This window comes from Rhodnius prolixus, unplaced genomic scaffold, assembly GCF_049639745.1.
Source record: "Rhodnius prolixus isolate KJV_2025 unplaced genomic scaffold, Rpr scaffold_3, whole genome shotgun sequence".
NCBI classification, from domain to species: Eukaryota; Metazoa; Arthropoda; class Insecta; order Hemiptera; family Reduviidae; genus Rhodnius; species Rhodnius prolixus.
Window position 1 is genome coordinate 19,746,641 of NW_027411603.1, and position 20,697 is coordinate 19,767,337.

The following is a 20,697-nucleotide window of genomic DNA, read 5'->3' on the forward strand; positions in this document are numbered from 1 at the left end:
TTATCCTTCTTCTAAGATATCAAAAACCGTACATTGAACCTACAGAGACAATAAGCGTTATTTTTATTTTTGTTTCTAGAACTTACTTTTAATGTTCAAAATAAACCATTTCTAATGGTATCAAGCATTGGGCGTAATACAAATTTACAATAACAACTAGTTCTTTTATGCCTAATGTGCATTAAATAATGAGGCACACAATATATTATTGTTTGGATTCGCTGTTAAGACGAAAAATCCTACCTCTATCTTGGACTGTACCTAGACAAACGGTTGACATGGAATCAACTAGACTAAAAAGACAAGAAACTAACCAACGCTACAAACTTCTTGCCAGACTTCTTGACAAACGTTCGAAACTTAACCTACTTAACAAAAGACTGTTGTTACAGTGACCTATTTGGTCATGCGGCACCGAAGTATAAGGATCGACTAAACGTTCCAATTCTTTACGCATTCAGACTTTACAATCAAAAATACTACGAAAACTTCTTAACGCTCCATTCTATATTACTAACCTCATCATTCATAATGACCTCAACATCCCTTTCATTAACGACCTTACTAAAACTCGTTTCTTAAAATTTCATTCCTTTACAGCAGCTCATCCTAATCCTTTAATTGAACACTTATCTTCTTCCACATTACCAGGTAATCCTCCAAGGAGATTGAAGAGAAGATGGCCCTGCGACCTACTCTCCTCATAACAGTATAGTGATCTGTTCACGATAATGGAGTGTCGCCACTGGGTGCCTTCTCCAATCTACATTCAAGACATTACAGATCATCACATTTGCTTGTTGCAACAATCGTTGCAGTCGCAAATTTATAAAAAATTAAAAAAAATATATATATAGTATATAGTATAGTAGAAGTTTACTTGGTAATTCGAGTTAGCCACAGATAATCCCAATGTTTATAACGCTTCTATTGTCAAGTTATTCACTAAATTTAGTAAAAACCTATTTAAAGAGAAATCACTTCATAATATTTTAGAAAATTTGACAATGGTCGCTGAAATGAACAAGAAGAAGGAATAACAATTCGTTGCAAATCAAAAATAGGTGACTAGTTCTAGGAGAGTGAATAAATTCATCTAAATATAAAATTGAAAAAATAACCAGTCAAAGAAAGTGGTAGTAAGAATAAATCTTACCAATTGGAAAATACTTTTCGCAAAGCCGCTTGATGTGATTCACGGATTGTATAATAGAATTATCTGCTAATAAAGTGAAATTGGGGTCCCTCCAAGATCTGCCGGCTCATTTACCAACCAACCATCGGGGCCAAACTTATCGTCAGCAAGAGCGCAAGAATTCTTCATTCGTTGTTTTACGATAATATTCTGTACAGACACCCCAGTTAACACAAATTCATTGCTACTACCAAACTCAACGATAAATGTGTTTCAAAAAATAAATAAATAAAATAAAAAGACATACATCTAGGTGTCCAAACTGGACTAAATTCTATTTAAAGCGTATAGAAACATTTAAAATACCAAACGAAGCCACTACCATAATCTACAATTTTGAATGTGACATTAACTTTTGGAGCAAAATTTTTCCCAACCTATCATTTTTCGATTGGTAAATTAAGCTGTGAACTACGTAATATTAACATTATTATTATTATTTTGTATTTATTTTAAACTACATTCAGCTCAATAAAATAATAGCTATCAATCAATATGAAATTACAAAAGTGAATTTATAATCGACGCAAGTAAATCAAAATATAGCACTAAACGAGCAACCTTTTATTAAACACTAAATAAATGAAACACTGTACCATCTTTGTAATTTAATTTTTACTTAAAAACTATTTAAAAGAGCCTGATGTACGAAGAATTTGAATAATTACTATTCTAAGTTGAACACGCTACTGCCGATGTAACTCTACACATAGTACATGGTGGTGTAGACTAATAATCAATACTAAATAATTAACGAAGCAAATATTGATCAAGAATGTTGCCGGTAATAACTCTAAAGAAACTGCTAAAGGAAATATGCAGGCGTATGAATTATTGAAGTCTAATACTTATAAAAGTTTCTAATTAAAGAACAATGCCAAGAAACAAAGTTAAGGTACAATTATAGAGAAAAGTTTAATTGATGATGATTCAATCAATGAGAATAGGATGTCAGAATATTGATGAAGTAATGCAGTCTGGTATTGCTGAAGGAAGTGCATTCAGTAAAGGTCGTCCAATAGAACGAACTCAGAGATATCAAATCAATGCAGCTTCGTTAAGCTTTTGTACAAACGCTGCAGCAAATTCCTATTTTGAGTAATTGCACTGTCAACGATGAAATTTATTGTAGCATTAATTCTATTCATTGTTAACTTTGTGGCTTTATGAACATTTAATTACATATTAGTATAAAGGACAATTTTAAAGAATATTATTATTTAAAACACATTCTTCAATTTAAATTAGAGTTTAACTTCAGCCATAACGGTTGGTTTCTTTTGTTTGTATGAACCATTTAGAAATATCTTCACCGAACTACTCATGTTATTCTTACGCTGGGAGTAACGCCAATAATATATTTAATGGCAAAAAACAAAAGAAAACAAAACAAAAAGTTAAGAAGCATCTACTATTATAGAATCAATACTTTTGTATGAGACTGATACCTGGACAATGCTAAAGAGGTTGAAAAAAAATTGGAAGTGGAGATGGATTTCTTGAATGTTTAAAAAAAGACAAGAATGGACAGGATTAGGAATGACGAATTTAAGAGAGTGATGCGAAGTTGAGGAGAGAATGGAAGAGAAGATATGTGTACACTGATGTGGAACATGTTAAGACGAAGGAAAATAGGACAGACCCACCATGTCAGAGAAGAGGTACTGAGACGGCGTAAGGGAGAGCTAGACTTAAAACCCAGTGGGAGGATGGATGGAGGTAGAGGTAACCAGAAGAGGTCTGCGGAACGGCGACTGGAGAGACAAGAAAAAATGGAAGTATGCCCTTGGTTCTAACGCCAAACGTTGAAGAAGGGCAAATGCCGTAAAAGTAAGTAGGAAAGTTAAGAAGAAAAGTTTAATATGAAAAGATTAAACAAAATTCATAAGGAGTATGAAAAGCCAAGTAAAGTGTAGTGTACTATCTACTTCTTAAGCACCCCTGCGGGTGGGTACCTAGCAACTGGTCAGAAACAAGAATCATGCATGCTTGGACGGATAATATCAACGATCTTACTTAAATACTTTTAAACATTGAAAATGGGAATAACCACTTAAGTAAATAAACAAATGTAATAAATTTATTTTGAATGTTGATAATCAGAGATATTGCAAGTTTTGTCAATGACAAATCAACAGTTCTGTCTCAAATTAAAAAAAAAGTTTACTTACATAACGAAATTGGCCAAAAAACCAACGAACATCTTAAGAAGTTCTGTAACGAAAAAGACAATATATAAGTGATGGTGTAGAAACAAATTCTTTACATATATTTAATTTTCAATGTTATAAAAACGTATAAAACAAAAAGGCAAAAAGCGTAGCTAACGGTCAGGCAGTCAACATTTATTAGGTTGTTCATTGATAATATCCAACTAGTTCCAAATATAAACGTAAAAGTTGACGCAATCTTTCCCTAAATGTCTAAAATAATACGATATAAAAAGATATTTTTTGTTTTTTAAATATTTTAATGGTCTTAATTTAAATACTGTTCAAAAACAAAAGCATTAAGACAATTTTTTAAATTCAAATATCATCAGTAATAAAAATTCATGGTGAAGTCTTTGACCAAAATTTATCGTTCCTGCCCTGGATAGGTTCCATACACAAAAAGATTCCAGTGTGGGTAAAATACAACAGATCTTACTTGCATTTATTTTTTAAAAAATGAAAAAAAGACTGAATTCTCTAGTGGCTTGATTATCAACAGTGCTTCAAATCATCTTACAGAATTTAACTTCGTCGAAACTAATATTTAGGTGTTTAGACCATTTCCTTCATACATTGGCCTGGTATGATCCTCAGTTCCAAAAGAAAACCTATGAATGATTACAAACTACCAGAACGGATCGTAATCCTATGAATTGCTTGTAACTTTACAGCATTTTCAAAGGTAGTTATTGTGTAGAAAAATTATCAACTTGCCGCAAATATCGGACAGCAACTATAACATAGTGTTGCACACCTCCAGGACTACTGTGACAAAATATCTTTGGCGAAAAATCATATTGGAAACTCGAAGGGCTCTGGCGTGTTATTGCCAAAAGGTGCAATAACAAGATTCTCCCCAATTCGGTACAGCTGATCCCCATATGGTAAGGGGTAAGGTATCCAAAAGTTAGATGAGTAAGCTAAACTGAAGTAGAGCATCAATGTGGTCAGATTCCCTTGAAACATATTCATCTGTGATTACAATCGCATCTTCAGTTGCTTTCCACAAAAACTACCCTGAGGCTTCCTCGGCGAACAAACGAATGAAAAAAAAAAAAAATTATCAAATTGAGAGGATTTCGAATCACACGCTTTAGACAGAATACTATATTCGAACTGATCACTTTTCTCTTTGTTCTTTTAGAGAAAGAAAACCATCAAGCACAACTGAAGCTGAAATGAGCAATGTACAAAATAAACACACAAAATTCTCTTTGTCAGGTGCATTTGAATACAGTTCTCGTACGTGATGCACCAGATTATCAGTGGTGCAGTACAGAATACTAATCGATTTCAGGATATCTACACCATGAAAATTAGTGCGCAGTTATTGTTCTAGGAGAAACTATTAAATTTCCACTAAAACCAAACAGCAATTGAATTTATAATAAAAAAAAAAAAAAAAAGGAGAAAGAAATTAAATATTTAGAATTTAACCTCAAATGGACTTCTAAGAGAGGTTATTCACAAGATACTGAATATGTATTAATATTTTTTATCGCTGTTAAGAATCTGCAATAGAAAAAGATAAGTTTGCTGCTAATATGTCTAGCAATTTCTGATGAATTTTGAAACATCCAATTAGAAAGTGAGGAACGAACAAATCATAATATTATCAACTCTTTGTCCTTAATATTTTTACGCTTTAAGAGATCGGAAATTAAACAAGAACGCTTATACGCTTTGACAGAGAAATTCCAGGTCGCTTAAACTACGTCACCAGCATACCTTTCTAATCTTTTAATAAGACTCCAGCCCAGAAGAGACTGTATTGCTGCCTTCTGCTGTACTTTACATTTATATAAATTACGAGATCATCAAGAAAGAATGTAATTATCAATAAATTACAAGCTAAAGAAATTAACATGGAAGTGAAAATTCCAGTGAAAATACTCTCATGACCTCTTATTACAATTTCGAAGAACTCATTTATTGGTACCTCAAATGCCCTAAAAATTATTCAAATCAAACTTTGATCTACTTAATTATTTAAACATACAAATTGAAATGTAAGCCAACTAACTAGATCATATTGATATATATTCCAAATGTACATAAAATAGCAAAATGAGGTTTCCAACACAATATTAAAAATCTACTTTTTTATACCTTGCTCTCTACACGCATCTTTTCAGCAAAGATGGGTCTTCTATGCCCCTCCAACAATAAAATATAATTGCAATAAAGTCAAGTAAATTGCTCTAACCGCAGAAATGGGATTTCTGCAATAGAAATCCTCTTCATTCAGTTAAGACTCACTAGCAGTCATAGCTCGTATCAACTGAAATGTGTATCAAGTTCTTGACACATTGCCAGCTATTGCAATCGGGTTATCGATGATAAAGATGGCCTCTCCCTCTCTACTTATCTTGAGAGTCTTTTGCGATGTCTATTAGTGAAGTTAGCAGTTCAAATGGAGTTCTAAGGTTTTGATACAGTCTTAGTTTAAGTCTTCTTGAAAGTGTAGGCTTGCCAAGGTGATAATGAGTTGTGGATGGGTGTGTGACAGGTAAGAATTCAAATGTAAAACCAAGGAGGAGCATTGATTGAGTAGAGAGTGAAGGGCGGATATGAGTTAAGAGTGTAGTCTCTATGAGCACGTAAGATCTTTTGAGCACTGATATCATAGATGGTTAGTACAATTTTATGTAATATCTAATTAGCATTGGCAAAAAATCAGAGGATAGCGAATGCTGGATACTAACGCGTAGGTTGCGGGATCGAATTCGGCTGCTGGGTCTTAGATTTTTTTCTCTCTAGGAGCTTCGTATATGTATAGCACACTGTCCGCTGATGGACAGTGCTGTCTGTAACGCGAGAACACAGTCTAGTGGAAGCCCGCAGTGTACTAAGAATAAATCTTACCAATTGGAAAATACTTTTCGCAAAGCCGCTTAATGTGATTCACGGATTGTATAATAGAATTATCTGCTAATAAAGTGAAATTGGGGTCCCTCCAAGATCTGCCGGCTCATTTACCAACCAACCATCGGGGCCAAACCATCGTCAACAAGACCGCAAGAACTCTTCATTCGTTGTTTTACGATAATATTCTGTGCAGACACCCCAGTTAACACAAATTCATTGCTACTACCAAACTCAACTCAATGTTCCGGGCGCCAATAACCTCAGAAGTTTGATATGCCTTAAATACAAAAAAAAAACTCTTGGGAGTGGAGATGGTTTTTATTACCTCGAAAGTAGCACTTCAATATAATGTTCGGTACTTCGTGTTTTATTCTGCGATTAAGGCAATGCTAATTATTTGAGTTTGAAGTAAATTTCACAACCACTTTAATAAACGGATTTATCACTTTTCTGAATTTCGGGCAACTAACCACCAGTGAGCAACAAGAACAATTTTGAAGGTCAGGAACGATGCTTAGATTTTCCCAGTTCCACAATCTAGATAATGTAATCGCATGTTAAAGAATTTGAAGTTAAAAAAAGATGTAAGAATCTCGAAAATTGAATATGAGAAAGCCGTGAGTGTAAAAAACTCGCACCAGATTTTTATTAAGATACAACTTAAATGTTTTAACTCTTAATAACATTACAGAGGTTTAACAACGAATTGTCAAACAATAAATTCACAAAGTTGATCAAGTAATATACTTTTTATCGAACAACTCAATATCATTATAGTAGCTAAGAACAACTTACGTGTATCATGAAGTCTTTGTTCATTGCACAAAATGTCTCATCGCTGACTCTTCATAATGTTCTTGTAATTGGAAATAAAAGCGTCAATATCTTGAACTTTGTTTAAAAAATACTTTCATAAATTTTGGTGATCATTAAATTCAAAAATAATACATTTTTCCTACTATATTAGTCAAAGAATGGCATATTACTTCTCCCACTTACAATGCAACAAGATAACCACCTCCCTTTTTGGCAAACCATTACCAAGGTGTGCTTGTGTATCCCCACTCTTTTTGCCCTTTCGTAAGTCATTACCTCCGCTCCGCCTAGTGGCTAATATTGGCCCTTCTTTTTTGTTAGCATTCATTTCCTCTTGGCAGCTTCTGATAATGGCGTGTTTACTTCATATAAAGCGCGGGAACTCATGTCATAAATCCGCAAAATCAAAGCCCCCAATCCTTCTCCCACTCCGTGCATTTATGATGGAATGATTGAATTTATGAGTGAATTCAATTTTATTTGTTTATTTATTGTTGCATAATTTGTTTGAATTTTTTATTTTTGACCCTTCTCAAGTCTTCTCCCTTGTATAGCCTCATTTCTACTCAATGTACAGATGATACAGTAAAATGCTAGTAAGAAATCATACTTGGCTTACTAGTTAGAATCTGAACTGAAAAACATTCTTTCAGACTAAACGACGTGTTCGCTAGTGCATTCACTGCAGGAGTGCTGTAGGAACAACAAAATGAGTACCGTAAATATATAATAAACGTACACGGTATGCAGTTCTCTTTCTTTAGATCTTAGTTACCTAAGCGTAGCCATTTGAGCGTTTGTCTAAAATTTAAATCTGGAAGCTGAAAATGTGACCTCAAAATATCTCTAGAAACAAAAGTGCATGTACCTTGGTAAGAGTTAATCATGGCGTTGAAGGCGACACAGTAGCCGTGCGGTTAGAGGTGTGGCCCGCGAAGCTAAGATTTATTGTGGTAATGGTTTCGATTCTAGGCCTTGGATTTTATTTAATGCTTAATGTACAAATTCAATAGTTAAGTATGTTTGCTAGTCGCCTCCGTCCTTGTAAAATCGTGATGTCTGAATCAAAAAAATAGGCATTACTTCTTTTATTTCACTATTTTCGTTGATTCTAGTCTGGTTTCAGATTAGCAATCCGGTGTTATCTGAAAAGAGTAATACTTCAGCAGCTATTACCTCTTCTATTTCATATTGTAAATTAATGAATAAATGCGTAGAATTTAATATACTCATGATGAATACTTTGTGTCGTAATAGATGCGTTATTTCTTGCGTGAAACATACTTGCAAAAAATGTTTTGGTAAACTAAGTGGAGAAGTAGTAAGGGTAAAGATAAAATTTTGACCTGATCCGTTTTAAAACGGTCTGCTTTCCAGGATTTTTATGGTTGGATTTCTTGTTCAAATTTTTTATATAACTTAGAACTTCTACTTCCTTTTTACTGTAGAACTTTGTTTGTGCCCCATGTTATTTCCATTTCATTTTCTATTATTCTCAATAATACCATTATATCCTCATTTCCCTTCATTACTTTCATCAGAACGATGTTGTCTCAAGCAATCTTTTCTGTTTCCGCTATTTATGATCTATTATTTATTTTATTTGGCTTTCGCACTTAAAAGAGGTTTCTTCCCCCAGAAAAAAGTATTTATAAAAACTATATTAAGGGTGCATAAGTTGTACGTAGAAGTAGTTAATAGGTTATTAAGTAGTTAAGAAAATATTGTGTTAACCATGATAAGTTTATTAAACATTATGTAACTATCACGTTTTTTTACATTAAATTCGAGAGAGTCAAGAAACAGATTGGAGTTACCGCTCAGAAATAGTTATTAAGTTTCAAGGACTGAATGTTATTTTAGTTATTTTACGATACCTGCAGTTTTCTCAACAGAAGAGGAAGGTGAAGTTACTGTATTTTCCGCTGAAACCGTTTTCCGAAAGTGTTATATCAGATAGGATTGTTTATCTCTGCGTCAGTGAAAGGAAGCAAGGTTTGGATACTGCGGTTTGGCTATTTATTTAAAGAAAAGGTTTGTTTGTTTTTTTTTATCATCGATGCCTAGCCGGAGAAAAAATTTGGTTATAATATGAATATTTCTTTTAGGACTGCAAAGGTTTTTTTAATGTTTGTTTAAGCCCAGTACTTTAAAGAAATATTTTTAAATTAATTCTAAATACTTTATTCTTACTAAAGATCCCAAACTGAAGTGAATGGTACAGTGAATAGCCAGATCAGTAATGGCTCTAAAAATCATCCATTCCAAATAAAAACTTCTCACAGCAAGATCGATAGCGTGATTGTAGGATTGAATCAGCCTTGGAGACAGATAGTCCAAGGAGTTTCTTTTAAATAATAGAAGCATTTGAGATATCGTTTAAATTTATAATAATGCCCATTTTATTTATAACAATAATTAAGAGATTATTTAGTAAACAATTAATAAATTGACGAAGAAGAGATTGTCTTACAGCCAGTTATAATTAACTGGTTAGATGTTTATTCAAGGAGTAGAGTTGAATAGACTTCTCGTGGCAAGCGAAGGGAAGTGTACATATGGGAAGAGAATGCCCTACGGGATAGCTGCCTCTTACCATAGCAGTCAGTGTAATATGTTGATAGCAACGGCTGTGATCTAATATGAATAAACCGGGATTATCTATACGGAAATGAGGTTGATGGTGTTACTGTAAAAGCTATGTCTGATTACTATTTCTGATCTTGTCCGAAGTGCTCTCAATAATTTTATATGATTCATATTCCACAGTTATCTGCTAGTTTTGAATTTATAAAAGAACTAGCATTACCTAGAAGAAACAAATACTTGAACAAGAAAGGGTATTCCAAGTAAAATGTCCTGAGAGCAGGTCTACAGAGACAATATAGGGACTTGCCTTATAGCCGTAAATGGAGTAATATTCTCCATCTGGCCATAGACCCATAGGATGGCTGCGTCAAAAATGGGGCCTTCGAGGAGTAAATAGCTTTTCCTAGTTATCGTTGGCTTTGGAAGGCATTTAACCTCTCCAGAAAGCTTTCTTTGTAGTTTATTTTATACAGTGAAAAAAATTAATCATACAAAAAACTGGGCCCAAGTTTTCTCTGATTCTCTTGATGAAAAATTTCTAAAAGCTTCATTGATTTCGACGACTGATCTTATTAATACTATTATACCAATATTAGTTCAGTGTGAAAAGCAAAGATATCCTAATGAGAATTATTCAAAATTGTTAAAAAATAAGTTAATTAAAAGAATGAATGCAGATTCTAGATAATGTGGCTGTACTACAGAACACTTTACATACAACTTGATTCAGCTATTCCACTGGGTAGTTTTAATATATAACGGCTGTAAATAACATATATATTTACTGTACATAAATATAACGGCCAAACAAATTGAGAATAAAAGCTAAGAACGGTCCACAGAATGCATTAAAACAGTTGCAGGACGAGGAAAAGTTATAATCCTAAAGTTAGGTTTAAAGTCATATCAGTTTGAATTTTAACCATAAATATATTTCCTAAATAACGTGTATAAAAGCAGTAAACATGAACTATAAGTTTTTATGATGAAACAATTTAACAATAATATTTCCGCTAAGCTATTTCATTTTTTACTACAAATCTATTTTTGTAAAAAGTAACTTTGATGATCAGGATATAAGTAATTTTCGTAGCCTTTTCGTTTACTTCTCTTGATAGTTGCAAGCATTTTGATCATACGTATCTAGAAGTTTAGGTTTTTTTTTGAGTAATTTCTTATTCAGAGTCACAGACTATGAAAATTTATTTTATAAAAATTTACTTTCACTTTCTTTAGCTAGTTATATAGTTCCGATCTAGAAATTACTGGCTACTTTATAATAATAGCATTATAGGTGATGGAAATTCTAATTTCCCAACAAATGTGGCTCAGATTCGTAATTTTAATCAAATTCAGTTTCAAATTAGAAAGGAAAACAAGTTTGCGATCTAAGTACATCTTTACTTAAAACGAAGCGCAAAATTTTGACAAAATGAGAAATATCCATTATATAAAGAGTGGCTGTTGTATGAAAGAATTATATCGATTCATTTATTTCAACGATCATCTAGTACTTTAAATCTTTATAATCCACTTATTGCAGTAATAAAGTAATTTGATATTTAAGAGATTTAAATTGAGAAATTAAGTTGGGGAGTTATTTGGAACAAGAAGTAATTAAGCTAATCTGTCGATTATCTTAAAGAAAAAGGGTTAATGCTCATTTTTCACATAACATTTTAGCGATACGAATTCTTTGAATTGCGCTTAAATTGCTTTAAAGAGATAAATCGACATAAAGGAGACAAATACGTTTTTGTTTAAATCTAATGGTTATTAGCATTGTCTAATATCTAACCACTTGACAGGTACAAAACGATATTTGTTGAATGATAAGCATTTGATGGGAGAAAAAGATTATAATGTAAAACAAAACGGGGTGCTACCCATGTAGCTTGGCTAGCTAGACGACAGATATATGCCTTCGAAGAATAAATTAAATAAACAAAAATATTAACATTCTTAATTTATAATTAATAACAAATAAAAATAAACAAAAAATGAACAGGTTCAGTTTAAGTGCTGTGATGCATTATTCATGAAGGATCCAAGGTGAACGATTCCGCCAAAATCAGTAACTCCATCAAGTGAAAAGCTCCCTATCTCTAGGAAAAGTTGAGCACGAGAATGTGAGAACACGGGCTCCGTACCAGAGACCTTACACCCGAAGAAATCTTGTCATCCACGAATCGCTCGATCTTAAACATCTTTACAGGAGAAAGGGACTCAATTTCATAATATAAGGATATTTTTTCTTCGCCTATTTTCTCTTCGCATCTTACTTCTTATTACAGTTGAGAGTCATATACTTAACGTGACCATGAATAACGACAAATAATTAATTAAATTCTTAATCCTGTAACAACATCCTGTAATAAGGTTCTATGCTTGAAGACTTTCTTTTTATTAAGGAGTTGGAATCGGTAAGTAAATAACAAGAAGTAAAAGCTTGACTCGATATAATTTAACATAATTTCCTTGTAAATTAAGTAAATTTATTAACAATAGCAGTAACCTTCTGTTACAGAGAGGCGTTGACAACCAATCAGCTTCGCAAATGAAGGCTTGTACTAACCTGCTTTTAATTATTTTCTCAATTAACCTTAATACGAGTAACACAGAGCTGAGTTTTGATTGTGCCCATTCGTTACGATATTTCTATATTGGTAATGCCTTGAAGATGGGCGACCAGCTGATACAATAGATGACCCTGCTCAAAAGAAGCAGGCTTTAGGTTTCTATCTTATTTCTTGGGGAAGCGGAATAGTGGGTACTGAGTTAGAGATAATCGTCTCCTTACAAAAATTGAAGTAAATATTTGATCGAAAACATTTTCTAGTCTTTATGATAAGGAAAATTATAAGTTTGATGCAAAAATTTCTTCTAACCATATGGAAACGGACTTGCAATCCCTTCAACCATCTACAGAATATTTCAAAACCATATTAACGGTCAAGTGATTTAATTTGAAATTTCAGTAACTAGTTTAATACTCTCTAATATTTCTACTTTCAAGACCACAAAATTCAGTGAATAGCACTTCAGAGAGAAGCCAAACACCACACTCCACCAAAATTGCCTTAAAAATAATTAGCCAGAAATAACTTTTCAAACAGAAATGGCTTATAATATGAGCGGGTCATGACCAAATGGACAAATTAGTTGGAGTGCTTTTCAAGAAATTTACGTTAAACTGAAAAACCCTTCAGGAAATGTGCATTTCATTTTCCACAGAGTTGGGCTTTCAGCCTCATATTTAATTCTCATTATTATTACATAAGAACAGTACTTAATTCTCTCAATGAAATGACTTTTTGGGGAAAAGCGTAACCATTCTCATCAGAAGTTCTGGTAAACAAAAATTTATTGAAATATGTCACAAATAACATGAAACTGCAAGACATGTAAATCATACAAAGCATGTAATCAGTATTTTAACCATATAATTAATACAGAATCATGGAAGCTATTGGGAAAAAAAGAAAGGGAAACTTCGGTTTTTTTAATAAATCATCTCGGTATTATACATTCTTATAACTGTCGCTTAAAAGAAAATAGACTAACCAAATTAAAACAATAATTTTAAGGGAACTATTAATTACATAGATTTTAATGAGAGTTATTTACAAATTAGAGAAGGTCCAGTTTATGGGTGAATGCTTAGTTTTCTTCCCTTAAAGAACTGTTATCGTTAAGAAGGGCGAGGAAGGGAGAGGTCTGCTGAGAGGCCTGGGAGTTCAACATCTGCTACCAACCTAACGCCGCCCTTCGAGCAGAAGATAACTTAAGGCACTCACTTTCCTGAATATTCGGCCAATATGTTTATTTCCTCTTTCCTTTCATAACGCTGACAGCTCTGCGATTTTTCTTCTTATGTTATCAGCCTCCTTTATTATTGTTTATTATTATTGAAGATGTTAGTGATATATCATATCGTTCAAAAATCTCGTGTGAATGTTCACTCGACCTTCTACCATTGTGATTATTGTCGTGCTGAATCATTAATACATTTAATCTTATACGTCAAAGTGCCCTAAAAAAAATTAAGCCGAAAAATTATTTAGTATAATAAATAATACGTTTATAAAGACAAAATTTTTTATAAGTACTAAATCTTCACTTTATTAGCCATATTTACAACTACAACAAATGTTGCATCAAGTAAATTTGATCATACAGTTTAAATTCACATGAGAGTCATATAAGAGCAACCACCCATTGATGAAACTCTTTCTCGGTGGATATTACACTCACATTAGTACGTCCCTAGGCCTAGCTTTAAGCGACGAGGAGGATTGTCTGGAAGGTTAAGAGAGAAGAGTTGTTGCACAAGAGGATTAGGATGGAGAGCTAGGAGGCTGTGAAATCTGAGGTAGCGAGACTTTATTAAATCAGAGACAAAGGGGAAGTGAAGATCAGCGTGAATGGTAAGGTTAGAAATGTCGTAATATGGAGCATTCAGGATTTTCCGTAGGATTTTAGACTGTAGAGTCTGCAGGCGTTTGGAGTTAGAGGGTTTGGTTCAGCCCCACACTTCTGCTCCGTATATCCATATGGGTCTTAACAGTGTCATGTAAATAGTCAGTTTGTGATTCAAGTCGAGTTTGGATCTGCGGTCAAGTAGTCTAGTAAGTAGCTTGTAGCGTCTGTTCACGTCTTGTCGTTTCAGTCGAATATGTGGGTTCCACGTGAGTCTCTTGTCAATGTACACAGTCCTAAGTATCGTACTACGTCAGCTTGAGGAATCGTAACACCGTTCAGTCGAACTGGTGGACTCGTAGATTTTCGTAAAGTAAACGTAATGTGCGCGATTTTTACTTATTAATTTTTATTTTCCATTTTCGGAACCAGGTTTAGTGAAAATTTAAATGAATTTGAATGTTTGGCTTGCTTGGACCGGATCGGAATGGGATGAAAGTACAGCAGTATCGTCAGCGAATGTTGAAATTATTGTATTTTGGAAAGAGGTAAGTCAGCAGTATATATTAGAAAAAGGAAAGGGCCTAGAATGCTTCCTTGAGGGACTCCAGCTTTTATGGGTATAAAAGACGAGATGGCCTGCCATTGAACGCGGCAGTACTGATCGGTTAAATAAGATTTTAAGACCAGATAGTAGGTGAATGGAAGATGATTTTTAAGTTTGTGCAGTAAGCTAAATCTTAGAATGAATTTTTAAAAAATATCAGAAATGTGAAAAATGTTATTAATTAAAGGTTTTTAGAAATGTTATACTGTCTCGAAATATCAGCAACACAAGGAACTCCTGTTTAAAATATTTATTTATTCTTATTTTTTGTTTGTGCTTCTAGCCCGTACTAAAAGAGTTGGATACATAATTGAGTACAAAATACATTCATACAAATAATAGTGAATATAAAAAATAAAGAATAATGAAGCGCATTTTATGTGTATAAACAAAACAATACAAAAGCAAGTTTAAGAAGAACAGAACAAGACAGCACAAAATATCAAAATTAAGAATAAGTGAAATATCCTGTTTAAAATATACAACACCCAGATTCGTACATTATATAATAATAATAATGATATGAAATAATGGTACTTCACAAGGAAGAATATCCACCCTTCTCTTTCAAGGGACCTCTAATAAAAGTTTACAGGCCAACACTATTGCATCGAGGACATAAAGCATAAAAAAATATAAAAACCTATTCCATGAAAGCACTTTTTTAGACTCAGGAAACCTGGAATTGAATAGAAAACCAAAACTGCATTATTTGTAAAAAAGAAAAACCACTAAACCGATTAAAAGATTTTGAACATACGGAGATTTTTTTAGTTATTGAGATATTCTTTTCGAACTTCTTTCACAGACTTTTTTTGGAAACTGTGAAGTTTGATCTTTACACAACAAATTTCAGTACGCCCAAGAGAAAGTTTTGCCTAATAAGGCGAGAGGTTTTAGACAGCAGAGTCTAAATTAAAGTAAAAAAAATGGCGGAACTCAGTAGATTTGCCCGTATTGTTTACTAACTTTTTTGGCACCTCGTTACGCTTTTTAAAAAGGATAGAATGGCAAAGAAGTTGATCACTTCAACGTTTAATTCTTTTAAGTCCAATCAAACAAAAGAAACGAGAGAAAAATAAAATCTTTTTTGTGAATAAAAAAAAAATCCTAGATCTTTCAATAGCATATGGGAGCAGTAAATATCTGTTTCTTTCCAACAGGTACTCGCTGATAGCATTAAATGTGGTATGGCCACTTTCTTTAGCCACTTCGAATAATAGAGCTTGCTTATCTTGATTGAAGAAGGATAAGCTGCTTTTCCTCCAAAATTCTCACATATAAACTTATATCATAAATGGCTTAGTTTCTTTTCTATCGAGTTAAACCGCTTGGTATTTTAGAGAGTTATTTAATAAAAGTATAATTTCCATCTGAATAGTTACTTTAAAACATTTTAGACGTTTTGTTGGTTATTTATTTCTTGATAAAGTGTTTTAATTTAAGTTTAAGAATAGAAAGTGAAAGTTTAGATTTTAAAGAATTAAGTTAAGTTTGCTCTTTTTTTTTTTTATTGAATTATTTTAGAATCGGAACAATTATTTTCTTCAGTTTTCATTCAAGAGTTCAGGAATTTGTCAGACAAGATAAGACTCCAGAAGAACATCTGGACAGATGTGAGTAAACCGTTTTTATTAGAAGATAAGATATATATTAATTAGATATTAATTTCTATCGATGTTTATTAATAAACTTACAATTGTTTCCCATGGTAAACCTTGCAGTTTACTGTTATTTCAATATAATATCGGAAAGCAAGTATTAAGTCATCTATTAGTTTCTTCAATTTATTTATCTTTTGGAAGTTTATCTTCAAAAAAAATATTTATTTCAATCGTGAAATTAGTTACTTTTTTCCACTTTATGGAACTGGAATGCCTAAAATTTCCTGTAATATTTAAAAGGTTGTTCTTACTTATAATTCTAGAAATGAGACAGCTTTCTTAAACTGCATCCGCTCTCAAACCAAACAGTTGGAAATTTTAGATAACATTAGCTTTTATTTTAGCCTTTTCTAAACGCTTTAATTAAACGGTTGGTTTCTTAACTGCAAAAGTTAAGCAAAATACTACGAGAAAAAAATTGAAATTTTTAATAATAATTATTATTATTATTATTTTATTTAATGTGCCAGCGTTTAAGGTTATTACCAGCCTTCGGACAGTGTTTTTTCTCTACAAACAACTTTGTCCATTTCTGGTAGTGAGCTGTAAGAAGTTCATAGAAAGAGAAAATATAAAATAGCAAACCAGGATTTGAATCTGTACTTCCATCTAATTCCCTTTAATCTAGTTGAAAACTTTTTGTAATTTAATAAACATATAATACTAATATTTAATACTTAGGTTGAATATTTAATAGCAATTTGATAATCATTGAATGCTTTATTTGTTTAATTAAAAGTTATACCCAACTCTTTTTAAGTGTTTAATGTTTTAATAAATTGAGCTAAATAAAATAACTTAGAAGTTCATTCAGTCAAACACTTCTATCTCACCCTTGTATTTTATCTGCAAAAGATTGAAGTTTAAAATATAAATTTCATTACAGAAGGAAATTTTGTCTTAAAAGATATCGCAAAAGAACCTAATTAACTTACACTATTTAAAACTTAAATGTAGATGTAATAAGAGATAGAATATACTTAAGGGCCCTTTTTAGAGGAAAAACAAAAAGTAGAATTTGATATCTTCAGTAAAATATGGTTATCTTTTTCATAGAAATTGTATTGTTTTATTTTCTTAATTTAAATAGTTTAGAAATGGAGGTAACAATAGTGTTATTAAATACAACAAAATTGAAGAACAAGGTCAAAATGCTAGTCCTGCAGCCAGCGTGGGAGTGACGGTGCCACACCCTCGTTTCCAACTTTTTGCTTCAGAATTCTCTGTTCTAATCGCTTTTGGAGAATAATTTTAATTCTAGCATGCAAAACAATTTACAAAAATAAAGTAGCACGATCTGCTCTTACTAATTACTCATCCTATGAAATTCTGTTCAGCAAATTTTCTTCAATAAAGGATTTTATTGATTTATTTTTAACAAATGTTGGTCTATTTTATTTATTATACACAACATATAAATATTGTTTGTGAGGGAACAGTCATCTCTTGTTCAGTTTTTAGGATAAATTTCAGAATTAGAATTATGACAATCAAACAGGAAATCTTATCAATTGTGAAAACCATGTAGATTTAAGCATGCAGCAATGAATTTCCTCGTCTAGCACGAAAAGCAGTTCAGGTTAAAACCGTTCATCCGTTTTTCTATCTATTTTGAAAGGTTTATGCTCATAATACTCTTTCTGTTGCAAGAATTTTTTTTTAAATAAAAAGAAATAAACTCAGAAAGACATTTAGATAATTTAGAGTTATTAGGAGGCCCTCAACATCTAGATAGTTGAGAAGCTAGCTCGGGCAAATAGCAATGTACCAAAGACATGCCAGCTAGAGAAAACGTTTTGTGTTTACCCACATCTTTCATTTATATGAATTCTTTTGCAACAGAAGCTAATAGTAATTAATTTTTTGTCCGAGAAAGCTGTAGAGAATTACATATTTAAAGAACATACTGAATTGCTCTTTAGTACGAATCATTTGTCAAAATAAATAAGATGAATAAAGTAATTAAGATTCGCGAGTAAAATGATACTCTATTTCTTTTTTTTAATATTTGAAAACCACTTATTCAGGGAAGAACTTATTTTGCCAAATCTTTCTACTTGAACTGGAAGATCAGAAAATTACAATAAATAATGTTTTTAGGCAAAGAAATTGTTATTATATCACATAATGCTGTTTGAAAAAAAGATAATTTTTAAAAATAAGGAATGATCAATAATAATATACATAAAAATAGCCTTTATAAAAAATCATTAATTGTAAAAATAAACAATTCAATGAAATGATGAGAAATGTAAAACATTAAAACTTTTTCTTTGCTTTGGTTTTTAAACATAGTTTGGCTTCAAACCAAGCGAACAAGGGTTTATTGCAAAACTATAAAATGTAATGGTTGCCGACTGGGTAAAGGCACATTTATTTGGATTTGTTCCCTTCCCGAATGGCAATACAATGCAGTATTTTGTGTATTGTCAGTTTACATTCAATGATATAGGATATATAATAATTTTGAGTCTTAAAACAGATATTATTTAATGATAAATAGATTTTATCAAAATTTTAAACAAATTATTTGTTCAAGTTGAAAAATTTGTTCATATTTTTTGGTTAAATATCTTTAATTGTTATTTGCTTAAAACACTTGCCTAATAACAAAAATGTTACTTTAGGGTGGAGTTATAGATGCTAATGAGTTGTTGCATGGAGAGGAAAGATGCTGATGAGATCCCTTCATCATAATAAAGATCTAAAATGGAGATGGCATTCCGAAATGGCTATAGTAGTGAAGAATAATCACCGAAACCACTACGGACGGCGGCTGTTGAAAATAGGGACAGTCAGAAAGAAATACTTTAGAGTAATAATAGTAGTAGGAGTTTGAACCTAATAAAAAACTGAAGTGAAAGAGATGTTGGGTCAAATTAGTCATCTTGTTTATTCTGTTTACTAAAGAGTGTGTAGGTGAATAAACAAATAAATGAAATACTTCATTTTTTCTTTTTCAACGCCGTTTGTCATTGGCGCTCTGCCATATGCCACTCATGAAATACTAAAATTATTTTCAGAATACTTTTTTATTAAAAATTTAACAGAAAATTCAATTTCACGTGAATTAAAAACAAGATTTTTTGATTCGATTTCCTGAATCGTACAGTTGGAATAATTGAATTATTATTGAATAATATTGTGTGATTCTAACTAGTAAATATTTAAACCTCCGGTGTAATGATAAATGATATATTATAGATTAATATTTAGGAATAATATTTTATTTTTAATTTTCTTTACTGAGTTGAAAGTTTAAGTTTTAGGTAGGCTTCATTGATTTTTCGGGATGCAGTAATAAGACTTTAAAAATTCCCTTATTTAAGTTGTAATAAAGGAGTTCCCACTAACCTAACGCAAAAGAAAGTACTTTTCCACATCATTATCTCCCCAAATTGTTTCTATCCATTTATTTCCTTCTAAATTGCCCAATTTTATTAAATTTGTATTTTTCTTGTTGCTTTTTTTATTTTTATGATTTAATTATTCTTTATAGTCTCTTGATTGTTATGTTTACTAATAAAATAATTGCACAAATACTTTTGTTTCTTATTCAACAATACTGAGACATGCGAGTGGCCGCTAATGGGCACATTTTGTATTACTTGTTCGGTATTAGTTTATCTTGTTGAATCCCTAAAAAATTAGGTAAGACTCAAGATTTGAGAACAGAACTCTTTCCGGTTTTATCTTGGTTCACTAAGCAGGCTGCAAAAAATTATAATTGACCAACAAAAAACCGTGTAGACTATCAGCGTTACGTCTCGCACGTTTGGTTCGCTGACTACTTTAGAAATGACATTATTAGGAAACTTAACATTTTACTAGCCGGAAGAAAATATTTATTTTTAGGTGAAGAAAGTCTAATGGAGAGAACCAACAGTCACCAATATTTCTAGATACATCTTCACTTTAAGTTTGACTCGAAGATTAGATTGAAGATAAGTTATAATAGAATTTAATATGGCAAGTTTGGAAAGTTCAGATTCAGCCTCAAGGTTCTGCCTCTCGGCGGAGTCTTATCCATGTCCTCTCTTCAATCTTTATAACCGCCCATTCATTTATATTTTTCATTATTAAATTTTCACTTGAAGCTGTTACAAAATACACGTTGTCTTGTCATAGACCTGAGAATCACTGATCTCCAAACAAAATAAACATAATTTCTTATGAGTCTCCATCTTACTTCCGAGTTGTTGATAGTTTACCTCATTTCCTGATGTGAATACTAGAATGATTTCTAATCAATTGTGCCACGGTCCTTTCTCCTAAGGAGCTTAACTTTATTAAAAAGATTAATTCAATGAACTTTTAATGTGAAAA

At 32.0% G+C, this 20,697-nt stretch overlaps 1 protein-coding gene across 1 annotated transcript in view; it reads right to left on the reverse strand.

Moving 5' to 3' along the window:
* LOC141452377 (neuroligin-4, X-linked-like) overlaps nt 1–20,697 on the reverse strand; it is a 673,353-nt gene that overhangs the window by 457,075 nt on the left and 195,581 nt on the right. Inside the window, exon 5 of the mRNA XM_074124433.1 lies at nt 3,367–3,409. The gene's annotated coding sequence lies outside the window, so the exon portion shown is untranslated. The remainder of the gene's footprint in view (nt 1–3,366; nt 3,410–20,697) is intronic.